Below are 19,656 nucleotides of genomic sequence, written 5' to 3' on the forward strand. Positions count from 1 at the left end.
TCTATCTATCTCATATCTATCTATCTATCTATCTATCTATCTATCTATCTATCTATCTATCTATTTATCTCATATCTATCTATCTATCTATCTATCTATCTATCTATCTCATATATATCTATCTCATATCTATCTATCTACCTATCTATCTCATATTTATCTATCTATCTCATATCTCTATCTATCTATCTATCTATCTATCTCATATCTATCTATCTATCTATCTATCTATCTATCTCATATATATCTATCTATCTATGTATCTCATATCTATCTATCTATCTATCTATCTATCTATCTATCTATCTACCTATCTCATATCTATCTATCTACCTATCTATCTCATATTTATCTATCTATCTCATATCTATCTATCTATCTATCTCATATCTATCTATCTATCTATCTATCTATCTATCTATTTATCTCATATCTATCTATCTCATATCTATCTATCTATCTATCTATCTATCTATCAATTTATCTCATATCTATCTATCTCATATCTATCTATCTATCTCATATCTATCTCATATCTATCTCATATCTATCTATCTATCTATCTATCTATCTATCTATCTATCTCATATCTACCTATCTATCTATCTATCTATCTATCTCATATCTATCTATCTATCTATCTAATATCTACCTATCTATCTATCTATCTATCTATCTATCTATCTATCTATCTATCTATCTATCTATCTACCTATCTACCTATCTATCTATCTCATGTCTAACTATCAATCTATCTATCTATCTATCTATCTATCTATCTATCTCATATCTCTCTCTCTCTCTCTATCTATCTATCTGTATAATATTCAATAATATTCACTTTCATGGAATTTTTTAGTTGCTTAATTATATATATATAAAAAATCAGACATGCGATGAGGTTAATGGCTGGGAAGGCACTGGCTAGAATCAGAGCAATGTCGTGCTGGGAACACATTGTGTAGTGTGTACCTAGTTTTACACAGAAGGTGCCAGTTTCTGTATAGTGACAGGTGCCAGCTACTGGTGTCTGCAGGGAAATCCCCTATACTGTTACACAGTGATTTACAAGACCCTAGACAGTGTCCTGTTGTTTACAACAGACCCTCCTCCCCTTTTTCTCCTTTGTGTGTTTCCTCTGTCATGGCTCAGTGCTTCCTGGACTGGTCACCTGATTGTCAGAGGTGTCCAGCAGAGCTCAAGGTATGCCAACCTCACAAGTGAGGCATGCCTCCATTAGCTCTTTATCTCTGTGTTTGATTGATTCATGGCCCAGCCCCCAGCTCCTGGCAGTGTCGGAGCTATCAGAGGTGAGGCTGTGCTCTTACTGCTTCATCTCTCGTCTCTCCCTGTATTTCCAGGGAGTGCTGCAAATTTGGTGAGTTTGCCTACAAAAATTATCAGTATAATACAAAGAAGATATTTATAAGTTATAAATATCTTCTTTGTATTATTCTAATCATGTTTATAGTCAAAACTCTGCAGTCTGCCTTCCCTGCCTACAGAGCCGTATCTAGACTTTTTGGTGCCCTGTGCCAGAAAGAGCATTGGCGCCCCCCTCATTTTTCAAAGGGACATAATGCAGGGCCATGGCTTCATGGGGAAGGGCCAGGGAAGAGATAGGAGAGGCCATTAGATGCTGGGGATGAAATAAGAGGAAGCTACAAGCAAGAATGATAATAAACAGAAATTTGACAGGCCCAAACAGCGCCCCCTGACCTGTGGTGCCCTGTGCGATGGCACCGGCCGCACTACCCTAGCTACGGCCTCGCCTGCCTACCCTGACTCCACGTCCCTGATATAAATACTGTGTATATATATATATATATATATATATATATAAATATATATACAGTATATATAGTGTTCACTCTAGGTCCGGCGCTGGGCAGGGCACCGGGCCTAGAGAAAGGGCACTTTTGCAAGCCCGAAAAAGGGTTGTGGCCAATGAAAAAGGGGGCATGTCTTTAAGACGCACCCCATTTCATCACTCTTGGGGTCATGCCTGGCTGTTACACTTACTTAGGTCTCTGTGAATAGATGCCAGGCGCATAAGGAGGGCTTCTCCCAGGGAGGAGAAGTCAAATGTCATCAAGTATGCTCTGTGGCCCTGCTTGGCATTACATTATAATTGTATTGGTGGGACAAGGAAGTGGGTGTGTTCAAGAGTAAAGTGCAAACCAGCGTGGTAGTGTGTATTCCGAACTTGCTGCGCACGCATTTAGATTGTTATTTTAAGTAGCAATTACATTCAGTAATTACTTTTAGACTAAATGACTTAGTAAGTAGTAATTAGCAAGTACATGGTGCATCTGCTGAGCCCACGCCACACCCTAATTATTTATTATATTATTATATTATTAGCATCACATCATCTATAACGAAGATGTCCAAATGATCACAGAAAGACCCAGACGCACTGCAGATATAAGCAAAATGAGTGTCAGGCTTAATGGAAGAACGAGACACAGGACACACTGCTGATTCCCAGATACTGAGCAGCCAGAGAAGCGTGTGACTGTAGGCCTGGTTCAGAGGTGGACGTAGAGCAGCGGTGGCCAACCAGTCATAGGCAAAGAGCCCAAAAACATCTGTAGGTATGTCAGAGGGCTCCGACGCCGCACGTAAAAAAAGGGGTGTGACCTTGTGCCAGCTAGGCCACGCCCCTGGTGTGATGTTTGTAGGAGCATGTAAAGGCCCATACACACAATCACTGTGGAGGTAACTATTAAAAGGAAAGAAAAAGCCAGAACAATATACAAAATTTTTTAAAAAAACAGATCCACAAATAATACATTGAAAAAGCCACATCCACATAAAATACACTGAAAAAGCCACATCCACAAAAAAAAGCATTGAAAAAAGAAAAAAAAATCGATTCACATAATACAATCTAGCCCCCCAATGTGTCACTCCAGCCCCTCCATGTGTCGCTCCAGCAGACCCTCATGTGTCAACAACAGCAGACCCTCACGTGCCACTCCAGCCTCTCTCCCCAGGCTACTCCAGTCCAGCCACCTTCCCCCACACTCCCTCCTGCTTCAAGGGTCACTCCAGTCCCCCCACGTTTCACAAAAAAATAAAAAAGAACCCCCCCCACAGCTCTTACCTTGTTGCAAATTGTCTGTGTCATGTAGATAGGCTCCGGCGTTTTCCACCGCATCCTCCTTATGGCTGCAGGTTCAGTCACAAGTTGAGCACCGCCTCCTGTTTGCGACATGACGTCACCACTTCGCCTCCCGAGCAGAGCAGACTGCTGCAACAAAGGACGAGCCCCTTCTGAACAGCTGTGCGCTTATTAGAGGAGGCAGTCTGTGTCAGTCAGGGAAGCCGACAGGGGATGCCACGTCAGAACAACAGAAGAGACTCATGTGGCTCAACTTGTCAACTTGTGCAGTAGAACCTTACAAATATTGTGTACCCTTATATGTGCTCTAAGGCCCTGATTCAGAGCCGGACGCTCTGACAGAGCGCTCGCTCTGAATCAGGGCCGTCCTTCCTAATTTTACAGCAGCCTCCTGGCTGCTCGCATAGCTGTGGGTGACCACCCACAGCTATAGCGAGCGGCCAAAAAGATGGTCGCGATGGTCAAGACCATCACGACCATCGGGCTTGCGACGAGACCGTTGTGGTAGGGTCTCGTTGCCACAAGCCCTGGAGTGCTTTTGGCTCTATCAGAGCCGAGAGCACTTCCACTGACATCACTTGTGATGTCAGTGGGGTCGGCCCCAGACGGTAGGCGTTCCCATGGGAACGCCTCCGTCTGGGCAGCAATGCCCTCGGCACGCCCACCGAAGGGGGCGTGCTGTCACTCACCATCGACAGCACGCCCCCTTTGTAGTGAGACCCATATCCGGGTCTCGTGCATGCGCACGACGGAGCCGGCTCCCTCGTGCGCATGTGCAATGGGCCAACATTGACCCGCTTGCGAGCGTTCATCGCTCGCGAGCGGGTCTGAATTAGGCCCTACATTCTTTAATTTGGGGCACCCAAAATAAAGTATCACTAAGATTTCTAGCACACAATTTTTTTTATTTTTTTTAATGTTCCTAAATAGTTATTACAACACGTACTCGTTTCCTGATGGGGATAGATAAAGAGAGCCATCAGGCACCTCCACTGGGATCCGAGCGTACAATTGTACAATCGGAGTGCTGCTGGACCTCTGGCTGCCATAAGTACGCTATAAGAAATAATGTAAACTAATATGGCTGACCTAAACAAAATGAACCCACTCCGACAAACATAGGCCTCAGCATTGAAAGGTTGTATCAGAACAGGGCCGAAACTAGGATATCTGTCACCCGGTGCAAGGCAGTCATTTTGCGCCCTCTCCCTTTCTGTACCTGTATTTTGTCCTTGCTCCTCTATAAGGCAGTCAGATGTCCCTGGTACAGTGACTTACGTTATTCCACACATAATAATGCCCATTACACATTATGCCACACATTGTAATGCCTATTACCAAAGTGCCACTTACATATTTGCCCGACACCATTTTATGTCCCACAGTAAGGCTTCTCATTACTTTAAAATGACCTGCTCGTTGCCAGGGGGTTCCATGCTCGTTGCCAGGGGGTTTCATGCTAGTTACTATGGGGTTTATGCTCGTTGCCAGGGGCTTTCATGCTCATTGCTATGGGGTTTCATGCTCCTTGCCTGTGCTTTCATGCTCTTTGCCAGGGGGTTTCATGCTCGTTGCCAGGGGGTTCCATGCTCGTTGCCAGGGGGTTTCATGCTAGTTACTATTAGGGATGTGCGCCGGACCATTTTTGGCGGATTTGGATTTGGATTTGGTTCTAATTCGTCATCCGGCTTTGGATTTGGATTTGGATTTGCCAAACTGCGGTGACTGGCTTTGGATTTGGATTTGGATTTGGATTTTTTGCCAAAATTGGCAAAAAAAGCTAAAATTACATAAATTGGGCTTTTTTTTCTTCCTAGAGTGTTATTTACCTCAATAACATTAATTTCCAGTCATTTACAGTCAATTTAGACCACCTCACAGCTTAAATTATTCGTTTCACCATTATTGGCCAAAGGTTGCAGTGAGCTGACTGGTGACCAAGCGTCAGAGCAGCGGCGCAGTGGCACAGACACCACAGTTTAAAGCACATCTATGAAACTATGCCACACAGCAGTGGCAGAAATGAAAGGTAGTGCTAGATGGAATTGTCCTTGGGCCCTCCCACCCACCCTTTATGTTGGATCTTAAAAAGGACATGCACACTTTAACAAACAAAGCATTTCAGCGACAGGTACTGCCACTTTGTGGCTGAAGTGCTTGGTTTGTTTGGGCCCCCACAAAAAAATCTTCCAATCTACTAAAGGCAACAGGTCTACAGTGGCATGATGTCACCATCATTGCCATCCTCACCCTCATCAGTGTGTACATCATCCGATTCCTCACACAATATCAGTTCATCCCCGCTGGAATCTACCATTACAGAAGTATCTGTACTGTGACGTGATTGGTGGGAAAGGTTTTCCTCGTGAAATTTCCAGTTCATTTTAATGAACATCATTTTTTCTACATTTTGTGGAAGTAGCCTCCTTCGTCGTTCACTCACAAGGTTCCCGGCTGTACTGAAAACTCTCTCCGAGTACACACTGGAGGGTGGGCAGCTTAAATAATGCAAAGCCAGTTTATACAAGGGTCTCCAAATTGCCTTTTTTTTCTTCCAATATTCGAAGGGACTCTGTGACATGTCTACGTGTATGGTGTCCTGAAAATAATCCTCCACCATTCTTTGGATGGTAATCGTATTAGATGGAGTTGCGGTAGAGGTGTCACTGGTGTTGGGCAAATCTTTTAGACCCGACCAGATGTCAAAATGTTGACTTGACTTATCTGCATCACCACTGGGTCTTTTGGAAAAGGTGCATTTTTTTCTGGCTGCTGCTGCAGAAACCGAAGGAGGAGACGTCATCGTAGTGCCATGTGTCACTTCAGCTGCCAACTTGCTCACCAGGAGCGCTTTGGTTCTTTTAAGATCTGGGTCAGTTGTAAAGAAAGACACAGCATATGACTTGAACCTAGGATCAAGAATGGTTGCTAAAATATAATGATCAGATTTCAAGATCTTGGCCACCCGTGGATCCTGGCGAAGCGAACAAAGGACTTGATCTATCAGTCCAGCATACTTTGCGGAATCACTTTGTTTAATATCATCCTTCAATTTCTCCAGCTGCTTTTCCAAAAGCGAAATCAGGGGAATCACCTTACTCAAGCTAGCAGTGTCAGCACTCACTTCACAAGTGGCAACTTCAAATGGTTTGAGCACCTTGCACAAGACAGAAAGTACTCTCCACTGTGCTGGGGTAAGGTACATTCCCCCTCCTCTCCCAATGTCATGGCTTGTCGTATAGCTATGGATGGCTTTTTGCTGCTCCTCCATCCGCTGAAGCATATACAGGGTTGAGTTCCACCTCGTTACCACTTCTTGCTTCAGTTGATGGCAGGGCAAATTAAACTGCTCTTGCAGGTGCTGCAATCTCCTGCACGCTGTTGCTGAATGCCGAAAATGTCCCGAAATTTTTCGGGCCACAGACAGCATCTCCTGAACGCCCCTGTCGTTTTTTAAAAAACCCTGCACCACTAAGTTTATTGTGTGAGCAAAACAGGGGATGTGTTGGAATTCACCCAGCTGTAATGCTTTCACTATATTTGTAGCATTGTCAGAAATCACAAATCCTGAGGAGAGTCCAAGTGGGGTAAGCCATGTTTCTATGACATCTCTTAGTTTTTCTAAGAGGTTGTCAGCGGTATGCCTCTTATTGAATCCGGTGATGCACAGAGTTGCCTGCCTCTGAATGAGCTGGTGTTGTTTGTTAGATACTGCTGCTGCTGAAGGCGATTCACCCACCCAGTGGGCTGTCACAGTCATGTAATCTTTAGTTTGTCCACTACCGCTTGTCCACATATCTGTGGTTAAGTGGACAGTGGGTACAATAGCATTTTGCAGACCAATAATTAGGTTCTGTTTAACGTCCTGGTACAGCCGAGGAATGGCTTTTCGGGTAAAATGAAACCGAGATGGAATTTGGTACCGGGGACACATGACCTCAACTAGCTGTGTAAATCCCACTGCATTAATTGAGGATATTGGACGCAGATCTAATATTAGCATAGCTGTCATGGCGTCAGTGATCCGCTGTGCGACAGGGTGAGAGCTGTCATACTTGCTTCCCCTTGCAAGAGATTCTTTAACAGTCAATTGTTTTTTTGGTATACTACTAGTAGTCTTCTTTGTCCACTTCTGGGATGAAGATCCACCAGCAGCAGCAGCAGCAGGCCTAGCGCTCAAAGATTCAGTTTCTTCTGAGGTGTCCTGGAAATTGGAGGAGTCACCGTGACTTAGCACTAATAAATTGGATGTTGTACTACCACTGATCATTCCTGAGGATATTGAGGAGGAAGGTGTTGTCGGTGGAGATTGCAGGTGCTGGGATTTAGTAGAGAGAAGGCATCTAGCTAATGCTGGACTGCTTGTTGTTATTTTTTTTGCAGTAGTTTCTGTTATCAAACACCTGTCATGAGCTCGCTGCAGATGACGTAATAGCGTAGAGGTTCCTAGATGTTTAACGTCCCTACCTCTACTAACTGTGGTCTCACAGAGGCTACAAATGGCTTGACAAACGTTGTCAGGGTTTGGGTAAAAGTAATTCCACACAAAAGATGTGGATTTCTTGGTTCTATGCCCAGGCATGGCAATGGCCTTCTTATCTTGGCCAAGAGCTGCTTCCACTGGTGCCTGACTTATACAAATAATATCCTCATCCTCAACATCCTCATTAGTGCCAGCATCAGCTGCACATATATTCCTCTCATCCTCTTGCAATTACACGGTGGCATCCTCAATTTCTATGTCCTCGGCAATACTGCTCATCCCCACAACTACAGATGGAAAAGAAACTGTGGAGGGCGGCTTCTCTGAAAGGTCAGGCTTACACATAGAAATGCCACTTGTGGACCCACTTAGACTCTCCTCAGGGATTTCTGACATTTGTGTTTCAAAAAACACAGTTTGTTCGACTGCCTTATTGGTTTTAAATGTTTTCACACTTCTATAGTCTGATTGAAAAGGTCTTTTATCATCACGAGAGGCACAAGATGCCTCACTGACAGCTGCAGAACCACCACTCAGAAATAAAGGGCAAAGCCTGAGTCTTTCCTTGCCGCTACGTGTGGTGAATGGTATGTTGCCAATTTTCTGTTTCTCTGCAAAAGTAGTAGTCTTTAGAGGTTTTTTTTTTGTCTTTACCCCTGTAAAATCTAAATTTTTTGATTTCAGGTTCCCTAAGGTTTTAAAGCCTCTACGCCCTTGAGCATCAGCTTTAGATAAAAGTGATGGACTTCCAGCCGCTGCAATGCTAGCATTTACATGTTGTTTCTGCTCTAATCTCAGTTCATTCTCGTGATCCATATTACTTTATCACTATGAACTGGAGTCACAGAGCTTGTATACACACAGTGGGCTATGCCCTTTCACGGAGCTTGTATAATAGACACAGTGGGCTATGCCCTGTCACGGAGCTTGTATAATACACTCAGTGGGCTATGCCCTGTCACGGAGCTTGTATAATAGACACAGTGGGCTATGCCCTGTCACGGAGCTTGTATAATAGACACAGTGGGCTATGCCCTGTCACGGAGCTTGTATAATACACTCAGTGGGCTATGCCCTGTCACGAAGCTTGTATAATACTCAGTGGGCTTATGCCCTGTCACGGAGCTTGTATAATAGACTCAGTGGGCTATGCCCTGTCACGGAGCTTGTATAATAGACACAGTGGGCTTATGCCCTGTCACAGAGCTTGTATAATAGACACAGTGGGCTTATGCCCTGTCACGGAGCTTGTATAATACTCAGTGGGCTTATGCCCTGTCACGGAGCTTGTATAATAGACACAGTGGGCTATGCCCTGTCACGGAGCTTGTATAATACACTCAGTGGGCTATGCCCTGTCACGAAGCTTGTATAATACTCAGTGGGCTTATGCCCTGTCACGGAGCTTGTATAATAGACTCAGTGGGCTATGCCCTGTCACGAAGCTTGTATAATAGACACAGTGGGCTTATGCCCTGTCACAGAGCTTGTATAATAGACACAGTGGGCTTATGCCCTGTCACGGAGCTTGTATAATACTCAGTGGGCTTATGCCCTGTCACGGAGCTTGTATAATACACTCAGTGGGCTATGCCCTGTCACGGAGCTTGTATAATAGACACAGTGGGCTATGCCCTGTCACGGAGCTTGTATAATACTCAGTGGGCTTATGCCCTGTCACGGAGCTTGTATAATACTCAGTGGGCTTATGCCCTGTCACGGAGCTTGTATAATACACTCAGTGGGCTATGCCCTGTCACGGAGCTTGTATAATAGACACAGTAGGCTATGCCCTGTCACGGAGCTTGTATAATACTCAGTGGGTTTATGCCCTGTCACGGAGCTTGTATAATAGACACAGTGGGCTATGCCCTGTCACGGAGCTTGTATAATACACTCAGTGGGCTATGCCCTGTCACGGAGCTTGTATAATAGACACAGTGGGCTATGCCCTGTCACGGAGCTTGTATAATAGACCCAGTGGGCTATGCCCTGTCACGGAGCTTGTATAATACACTCAGTGGGCTATGCCCTGTCACGGAGCTTGTATAATAGACCCAGTGGGCTATGCCCTGTCACGGAGCTTGTATAATAGACACAGTGGGCTATGCCCTGTCACGGAGCTTGTATAATACTCAGTGGGCTTATGCCCTGTCACGGAGCTTGTATAATAGACACAGTGGGCTATGCCCTGTCACGGAGCTTGTATAATACACTCAGTGGGCTATGCCCTGTCACGGAGCTTGTATAATAGACACAGTGGGCTATGCCCTGTCACGGAGCTTGTATAATACACTCAGTGGGCTATGCCCTGTCACGAAGCTTGTATAATACTCAGTGGGCTTATGCCCTGTCACGGAGCTTGTATAATAGACTCAGTGGGCTATGCCCTGTCACGGAGCTTGTATAATAGACACAGTGGGCTTATGCCCTGTCACAGAGCTTGTATAATAGACACAGTGGGCTTATGCCCTGTCACGGAGCTTGTATAATACTCAGTGGGCTTATGCCCTGTCACGGAGCTTGTATAATAGACACAGTGGGCTATGCCCTGTCACGGAGCTTGTATAATACACTCAGTGGGCTATGCCCTGTCACGAAGCTTGTATAATACTCAGTGGGCTTATGCCCTGTCACGGAGCTTGTATAATAGACTCAGTGGGCTATGCCCTGTCACGAAGCTTGTATAATAGACACAGTGGGCTTATGCCCTGTCACAGAGCTTGTATAATAGACACAGTGGGCTTATGCCCTGTCACGGAGCTTGTATAATACTCAGTGGGCTTATGCCCTGTCACGGAGCTTGTATAATACACTCAGTGGGCTATGCCCTGTCACGGAGCTTGTATAATAGACACAGTGGGCTATGCCCTGTCACGGAGCTTGTATAATACTCAGTGGGCTTATGCCCTGTCACGGAGCTTGTATAATACTCAGTGGGCTTATGCCCTGTCACGGAGCTTGTATAATGCACTCAGTGGGCTATGCCCTGTCACGGAGCTTGTATAATAGACACAGTAGGCTATGCCCTGTCACGGAGCTTGTATAATACTCAGTGGGTTTATGCCCTGTCACGGAGCTTGTATAATAGACACAGTGGGCTATGCCCTGTCACGGAGCTTGTATAATACACTCAGTGGGCTATGCCCTGTCACGGAGCTTGTATAATAGACACAGTGGGCTATGCCCTGTCACGGAGCTTGTATAATAGACCCAGTGGGCTATGCCCTGTCACGGAGCTTGTATAATACACTCAGTGGCTATGCCCTGTCACGGAGCTTGTATAATAGACCCAGTGGGCTATGCCCTGTCACAGAGCTTGTATAATAGACACAGTGGGCTATGCCCTGTCACGGAGCTTGTATAATACTCAGTGGGCTTATGCCCTGTCACGGAGCTTGTATAATAGACACAGTGGGCTATGCCCTGTCACGGAGCTTGTATAATACACTCAGTGGGCTATGCCCTGTCACGGAGCTTGTATAATAGACACAGTAGGCTATGCCCTGTCACGGAGCTTGTATAATACTCAGTGGGTTTATGCCCTGTCACGGAGCTTGTATAATAGACACAGTGGGCTATGCCCTGTCACGGAGCTTGTATAATACACTCAGTGGGCTATGCCCTGTCACGGAGCTTGTATAATAGACACAGTGGGCTATGCCCTGTCACGGAGCTTGTATAATACACTCAGTGGGCTATGCCCTGTCACGGAGCTTGTATAATAGACCCAGTGGGCTATGCCCTGTCACGGAGCTTGTATAATAGACACAGTGGGCTATGCCCTGTCACGGAGCTTGTATAATAGACACAGTGGGCTATGCCCTGTCACGGAGCTTGTATAATACACTCAGTGGGCTATGCCCTGTCACGGAGCTTGTATAATACTCAGTGGGCATATGCCCTGTCACGGAGCTTGTATAATACACTCAGTGGGCTATGCCCTGTCACGGAGCTTGTATAATAGATACAGTGGGCTATGCCCTGTCACAGAGCTTGTATAATAGACACAGTGGGCTATGCCCTGTCAAGAAGCTTGTATAATACTCAGTGGGCTATGCCCTGTCACGGAGCTTGTATAATACACTGAGTGGGCTATGCCCTGTCACGGAGCTTGTATAATACTCAGTGGGCTTATGCCCTGTCACGGAGCTTGTATAATACACTCAGTGGGCTTATGCCCTGTCACGGAGCTTGTATAATAGACACAGTGGGCTATGCCCTGTCACAGAGCTTGTATAATAGACACAGTGGGCTATGCCCTGTCAAGGAGCTTGTATAATACTCAGTGGGCTATGCCCTGTCACGGAGCTTGTATAATACACTCAGTGGGCTATGCCCTGTCAGTTGTCATGGAGCTTGTATAATACAGTGAGTAGTAGAGTACACATACACACAGTGGGCTTATTATGCCCAGTCACAGAGCACACACAAGGGCTTATGCCCAGTAAAGTCACAGAGCACTGCCTACTCTAATCTATCTAACACTAGAACAGACAGCGCACTAGCTAACTACCTAACTACGCGTCACGCGAGAAATGGCGCCGACTGCCGGGCGCCGCGCCTTTTTATTGAGGCCGAACGTCACTCGGCTCTCGCGAGAATCCGACGCCGGACGGGTGACGTTCGGCCTCGAGGTGGAATCCGAGTCAGGCGGGAACACCCGAACTTGCGTTCGGGTGGACTCGGATTCCACCTGTTCGGAGAGGTTCGGATTCCTCAGAATCCGAACCGCTCATCACTAGTTACTATGGGGTTTATGCTCGTTGCCATGGGCTTTCATGCTCATTGCTATGGGGTTTCATGCTCCTTGCCTGTGCTTTCATGTTCTTTGCCAGGGGGTTTCATGCTCGTTGCCAGGGGGTTTCTTGCTTGTTGCCAGGGGGTTTATGCTCGTTGCTATGGGGTTTATGCTCATTGCCAGGGGTTTTCATGCTCGTTGCTATGGAGTTTATGCTCGTTGCCAGGGGGTTTCACGGGAGAAGATGCAGTTTTCAGCATCTTCTCCCGGCACTTGCGCTCTCCTAACAGACACTAGAGGTTCAGTAGGACCTCTAGCATCTGTCTCCTCCTTGGTGACGCCCATTTTTGGATGGCCGTTTTCTGAATCTGCAGCCCTCAAGCCACCGTGAGTCAGCCCTCTTTCACCCCCTGCATTCCGGCACCCGGTGCACGTGCACCTCTAGCCCCCCCCTAGTTGCGACCCTGATCAGAAGCCTTGTTATGTACAGACATGGCCCTGTTATTACAACCACAGTTGTAAACCACAGTGAAAAGGAGTGCATTATTGTACCTGCTCCATGACTAGATGTATACTATACAGTGGTGTTTGAACCAGAATTTTTCTACATTTCTGCTGAAATTTGGCCTAAAACTACCTCAGATTTATTATTATTATTATTATCCTTTATTTATATGGCGCCACAAGGGTTCCGCAGCGCCTTACACAGTACATAAACAAATGAGCACACAAGAAAACAGTTATTAACAGTACAAACAATGCAGGACAGATACATGATTAATACATTGCTGCATAACACTTAGATAAGCAGCATGGTATCGGCAACCAAAGGTGGGGTACTGTTGTATATTAAAGTATAATTAAGTGAAGGAGAAGCACATGAGAGAAGAGGGCCCTGTTCGTGAGAGCTTACATTCTTTTCACATAAGTCCTAAAAGTAGATAAAGAGAACCAAATCAAACAAACACATAAGACATGCTCATTTTTGTATTGAGATAAATGATTCAGTATCACATATCTGTGAGTGGCAAAAGTATGTGAACCTTTGCTTTCAGTATCTGGTATGACCCCTTATGCAGCAATAACGGCGTCTTCGGTAATTGTTGATTAGTCCTGAACATCGGCTTGGAGGAATTTCACCCCATTTCTCCGTACAAAACAGCTTCAACTCTGTTATGTTGGTGGGTTTCCTCCCATGAACTGCTCACTTCAGGTCCTTCCACGGCATTTCGATTGGATTAAGGTCAGGACTTTGACTTGGCCATTTCACAACTTTAAATGTATTCTTCTTTAACCATTCTTTGGTGGAATGACTTGTATGCTATGGGTCATTGGGCCTGATTCAGACCCACTCGCGAGCGGCTGTCCGCTCGCAAGTGGGTCGATGGTCTGCACTGAGCATGCGCACGACGGAGGGAGCTCCGTCGTGCGCATGCGCCAGACACGACGAGCGAAGGACTTTCCTTCGCTCGTTGTGTCCGATCAAAGGGGGCGTGCTGTCAATGTTGATTGACAGCACGCCCCCTTTGGTGGGCGTGCCGGGGGCGTGCCTCCCTGACGGGGGCGTTCCCACGGGAACGCCTCTCGTCAGAAGCCGGCCCACTGACATCACTAGTGATGTCAGTGGGAGTGATTTTGGCTCTGATAGAGCCAAAATCACTCCGGAGCTTGCGGTTGAAAACCTCAACCGCAGGCTCCGGCTCGCAATTTCGATGGTCGCGATGGTCACGACCATCGCGGCCATCAAAATGCACGCTCGTATAGCCTGTGGGTGGTGACCCACAGCTATACGAGCGTCCAGGAGGACGCTCCATGAAAATGGAGCCCGGCCCTCATGCAGAGCGTGCGCTCTGCTCAGAGCGTACGGCTCTGAATGAGGGCCATTGTCTTGCTGCATGACCCTCGTTCTATTGAGATGGAGCTCATGGACAGATGTCCTGACATTTTGCATTGGAATATCATGGTATAATTCAAAACACATTGGAGCAGATTCAGACCTGCTCGCTAGGAAGCGATCGCTCGTAGCTTGCCGATATTTGCAATCTGCGCATGCGTATGCATCAAAATGCGTGTGAACCACTGCGAGAGATCTGGAAGGGCTCGCTCGCCCAGCATAGACAGCCCATGTGAATGAGTGACAGGAGAGGCTGTTTGTGGGTGGTAACAGGGGCAGGGCAGCAGTAACGGGGGAGTGGAGGTGCGAACGCAGGCGTGCCTGAGTCTTTCAACGCTGTTTCAGAGGTGTGCATAATTAATAGGCAGCGTTATAGTACACGTCACCTGGCTGGTTTTTAAACTGAACTGCTCGCAGTGCTTGTGGTAGGGTAAAGGCAACCACAAGCACTGCGAAAGCTTTTGATGTTACCCGATGTACCGACGGTTGTATACACTTCCTGGTGATGACGTGTGCAAGTGGGCGTCTTACGAATGGCTGGTGGGCATCTGCATACACAAAGCGATCGCACGCCAAGACATAGTGGGTGTGCTTATGCCTTGCTGTGCGATCGCCTGCATTGCTGAGTGTGTTCCGAATTTGCATACGCTGGGACCGAGCGTACTCTTCTAGCGATCGGGTCTGAATCAGGCCCATTGTCCCATCAATGATGGCAAGTCATCCTGGGCCAGATGCAGCAAAACAGGCCCAAACCATGTTACCACCACTACTACCTGTTTCACAGATGGTACAAGGTTTTTATGCTGGAACGCAGTGTCCTCCTTTCTCCAAACATAACGCTTCTCACTTAACCCAAAAGCTCTTTTTTGGACTCATCTGTCCACAAAACATTGTTCCAGTAGTTTACTGGCTTGTCCAGGTGATCTTTAGGGCAGCAATGTTCTTTTTGGAGAGCAGCGGCTTTCTCCTTGCAATCCTGCCATGCACACCATTGTTGTTCAGTGTCCTCCTGATGGTGGACTCATTTATTTCATTTATTTATTACAAGCACCTGTAGTATATCATTAAGCGGATTGAGCAACTACCATATTTTTTGCTTGCAGTTTGGAGGCATGAAGGGATTCAGCATTAGGGGGAGGTGCTGATCCTTATAGTGCCATGTGGAGGTTTTTTGGGGTACCTCCAAGGTAAGTTAGCTCTCAGCTCATACATGTACTGTTACCATGCAGTACACCAATTTGTAATTATATGACCCAGAGTGGGTGCTACTATTATGTAGCAATAATTTTTTGGGGGTGAGCGTTTGGGAGTGGGGCCTCCGGGTTTGTTCTGGATGGACCTTTCTCATGGCATCACCACTTAATTCACATAGAATATTTTTTCACTTCCCTATTCGTTTGTATATTATTTATGTCATTTTAATTCTTTTACATTTAATTAACACTTATTGATTTATCTTTACACATCTATTCTTTTAAACTTCACTATCACCTTTTTTCCCCTTTTCGTGTGATGCCCTGGGGATGGTCCTTGGCTGGAATTTTTTGGGGTGCCTTGCTTCTCGGACGTGAACCCCTTAATGTTAGGGACGCTGGTATAGAGGAGCCTTGACGTTGGCCCAGTGCTTATTCATATATTTGCAAATGTATTTAACCAATACCACTGAATTTCTATTATCCTGTAGGATTCAAGTATGTTTGATTTAGCTGCAGTGTGCTGGGGGGCAAATTCCTTTTTTCTGTGTTCAGTGTAAACCCTGCCCTTTACAAGCACCTGTATCAATCAGCTTATCATTAAGCTGATTGAGCAACTAACATATTTTTTTTCTCATTTATTTATTACCAGTTATTTATATAGCGCACACATATTCCGCAGCGCTTTACAGAGAATATTTGGCCATTCACATCAGTCCCTGCCCCAGTGGAGCTTACAATATATATTCTCAACCACATGCGCACACACGTACACACTAGGTTTAATTTTGTTGGGAGCCAATTAACCTACTACTATATTTTTGGAGTGTGGGAGGAAACCAGAGTACCCGAAGGAAACCCACGCAAGCACAGGGAGAATATACAAACTACACACAGGGCCGTAGTGGGAACCGAACCCATGACCTCAGTGCTGTGAGGTAGTAATGCTAACCATTACACCGTCTGTGCTGCCCCATCATGAACATTAGCTATTGTGAGAAAGGCCTTCAGTTGCTTATTACCTTGGGTTCCTTTGTGACCATGCATACTATTAGACGCTTTGCTCCCACAGTGTACCTGCCAGGGGCATATCTATAATGGGAACAGGGAGTGCAGTGCTCATGGGAGCCCCACACTACACAACCTGTACCCACAGTATACCTTGTTCCTGCACCTAAGGCTCCTCCTCCTCCTCGGCGCCATCTTACCAGTGACATCTTCGGGAAGATAGTGCTGCACCCGGGCCCCCTCAGGTGGTAATACGCCCCTGGTGTCACTACTTTAGAAGGTTTGCTATAAAGACCAATGGGGGTAATAGAAAAGACATACAAGTCTCATCATATTTTTAATCGTTTGATAATATGAAGTAATATATAGGGCTCTATTTACTACAATCCGCATATTGAATGCGGATTGTAGTGTGATATTACCGAGTGAATTCGCATTGCGAATTCAGGCAATATCACAGGGATTTACTATAAATCCCTTGCAGGGACAGAGCTTGCGATAAAGCTCTGTCCCTGCGGATCCCATCCGCACTCTAGTCGCGGTATTTTCGGAAAAAATACCGTTACTAAGAGCCCGCGCATGCGCCGACCGACCACCGCTACTACCCCCCCACCGACGCTAAGCCCCGCCCCTGGCGCTAAGCCCCGCCCCCCACGATCGCGGACCCCCGCGACCCCCCCCTCCCTTCATTACACTTACCTGCATCCTCCTGGCCTCCGGTGATCTTCTCCGGGCTTCCCGATCAGGTGATCTCCCATACTGCACTGGGGCCCGATCACCTGATGACCAGGCCCCAGTCTACTATGGGAGACCAGCTGACTGGAGAGGAGCCATCACCGGAGGCCCGATCACCGGTCCCTGGATTCAGGTAAGTAAAAAAAAAATGTTTAATTTTTTTTTTCTTTTTTTTACAGCAAACAGCTTGCGGTCTGTTTAGACCACATAGCTGATTACTGGTACCGGTTCCCGCCTCTGCTCTCCCCGTTAGAGCAGAGTGGGAGCCCGGTAGCCGGGGGAGACCCTGGATAACGCTACCTCCAGGTGGCGTTATTATCACAGGGCTTCCCCCGCTATTTTTTTACAATTTATTTTTAGTAACTATGGTCGGATCACATTTCCCATTACAATTATGGGAAATGCGATCTGCTTTACTAAAAACAAGTGATACTGGGGGTTGGAGTAGAATTTTACTAATTCTACTCCAATTGCCCTGTAATAACTATAGGTGATACTAAAATAATGTGAAAAGGGTGTGAAAACACCCTTTTTCACTTTATTTTAGTAAAAATAATGTTAATAAATAGAGCCCATAGAGAGAATATCTGGAATTGTTTCTGAATGGTGTACAGTACAATAGTTCTGTGATTCCTCCCAAACTCCAAATTTAGAATTTAAAGGCTATAATGTCCTGGTTAAGGTCTGACTTGATTGTGTGCAAAGAGAGGTTATTCAATAAATGTACCTTCCCAAGGAGTATTTTACGTATATGCTCAGATGTACTAATTGGTTGATTCACATACATGGACAGGTCTAGTGAGGTCACAGCAGCTGAAGTGACTGCATTCTAAACCTAAATCAGAGCCTATCAGGGGAATGTCCAAACAAAATCTACTGAGCAATGTCCCTGTGTGTGGTGTCATTATATGAGATGCTGAGTTCCAGAGCTGTCATTTGGCCACATTAGTGTCCACTAAAACAATTTATTAGATTAGATCATTAGACTAACCTTACCGTAATGTGCTATATTTTCCAATGGGAAAGCTGCTTCCTGTATGTAAATATGCGTCTTCTCTTTTATAGGTCAGGATTAGCCTGAATGGAATAATAAATGGCCAATTGGGTATAAGTATGACCTTATGTATGAAGAATAACGATGTGTTTCTTAGTCATCACTGTAAGACATCATGTAAGTATAATTAAACAGCGATGCAACTGTGCCACTGACTTACTATACTTAATAAGTGCTCTTGTTATTTATTTATAACTTACCTGATATAGTAACACGCTAATCTCATATCTGAACTATTTCAGGAACTCCAAGGACAAATATTACAGTGACACAGCAATTCTATACCACATTCTTCACGACAAGTCAAAAAAGGCTACAAGGAAGGATATTTTATACTTAATTAACAAACTTAAGAGTCTATTTACTAAGCAGTGTTAGGAGACAGAGTGAAAAGTGATAAGGTGCCAGCCAATCAGCTCCCAACTGTCATTTCTCAAACACAGCCTGTGAGATAGTAGTTAGGAGCTGATTGGCTGGCACTTTATCACTTTTCAATCTGTCTCCTAACACTGCTTAGTAAATAGACCCCTAAGGGCCAGCGTATGCAATCGCAGTGGCTAATTTAAGCCAGGGTTACCTACCCTCCCGATTCGGGTGGGAGCCTCCCGATAAACGGGTGCAGCTCCCGCCCCCCCGGAAAGGCAGGCAAGCCTCCCGCATGCCGCGGATCCCCTGTCTCCCCCCCGTCAGTACCTGATAAACCCCCTTCAGCGGGGGGACCGCTGACGCAATTCGCGTCATTTTGGCCCCGCCCCCTGCTTCACAATGCCTGTATTTTGGCATTGTGTAGCGGGGGCATGGCCAAAATGACGCGATCGCGTGGCCCCGCCCTGTCACACCCGCAAACGCCATTCAGCCCGCCCGGCCACGCCCCCTGTTCTGCCGATCTGGCTTCTCCCTCCCGGAAGGAGCAGCCAGATAGTCGGCAAGTATGCTTTAAGCACGCCCATGCAATGGCATTCAACCGGACAGACACGCCTGTGTTTTTCCAACCACTCCCCTGTCACCACCCCCAACTGTTCATAGCCTGTCACTCACTCTGCCATGGATTCCTCTGTGTGTCCGTAATCGCAGTGCGATCGCAGCGCACACGCAATGGCTAACAATCGCTCAATCTGCATACGTAGTTGCATTTCCGTACGCTTCTGAATCAGGCCCAAAGTACCTTTTATTCAGTTATATTACTGTAGCTATCCCCCTACAAATCATTATTTCCTTTTCAAAATCTCTTTCGTGGTGAGACCAGTATGGCTGCTAGTCACGCTCAAAGATTCTCAACATGCCATGTCATGGCTAAAAGGGGAAGAAGGAAGGGTTTACAGTGCAGACAGAGCTCAGGGGGTCTTTCCAAAACATCTTTGCTCTGTATATAATGTGACTGTGGTTGCCATGGTAGTCATAGAACACTGTATAAATCAGTA

This window comes from Taudactylus pleione, unplaced genomic scaffold (assembly GCF_031769625.1).
Source record: "Taudactylus pleione unplaced genomic scaffold, aTauple2 ptg000126l, whole genome shotgun sequence".
Taxonomy (NCBI): Eukaryota; Metazoa; Chordata; class Amphibia; order Anura; family Myobatrachidae; genus Taudactylus; species Taudactylus pleione.